The 348-nt window shown below is 59.2% G+C and overlaps 1 protein-coding gene across 1 annotated transcript in view; it reads right to left on the bottom strand.

The window, feature by feature from the left end:
• EMH_0034650 (sec23/Sec24 helical domain-containing protein, putative) overlaps window positions 1–348 on the bottom strand; it is a gene marked incomplete at both ends in the record, with an annotated part of 9,831 nt that overhangs the window by 8,705 nt on the left and 778 nt on the right.

Here is a 348-nt window from a genome sequence, read left to right as displayed (position 1 = left end):
CGCCAGCGTTCATCTTGTTGCACTGTTGCCCCCAGCTGCTGCCTTTGCTGCTGCAGCAATGTCCCGCGTGGCGGTTTCCGCGGCTGCCCAGGGGCCCTGAAATGCTGAACAACCAACTGAACACATCTGAGTGGGGGCCCCCAAAGTATCAGGGGGCCCGGGGGGCGCCTGTCCTGCCTCGGTGTGTGCAGTGCTGCCTAATAGCTACAGCAGTAGGAATTCTGGGACCCGGATAGAGCCTGGAAAGATGCCGTTGATTCTACTGGCCTTGTTTGTGTATGTACTCCCGCTGCTGATTTATAGGGGATCGTGCGTTGGATGGAACGGCAGCAGCGTGAGGTGGCCTGT

Source organism: Eimeria mitis, genomic scaffold (assembly GCF_000499745.2).
Source record: "Eimeria mitis Houghton genomic scaffold, Emh_scaff1324, whole genome shotgun sequence".
Taxonomy (NCBI): Eukaryota; Apicomplexa; class Conoidasida; order Eucoccidiorida; family Eimeriidae; genus Eimeria; species Eimeria mitis.
The sequence above is the reverse complement of the archived record's forward strand: the minus strand, read 5'-3'. Positions and strand labels throughout refer to the sequence as shown.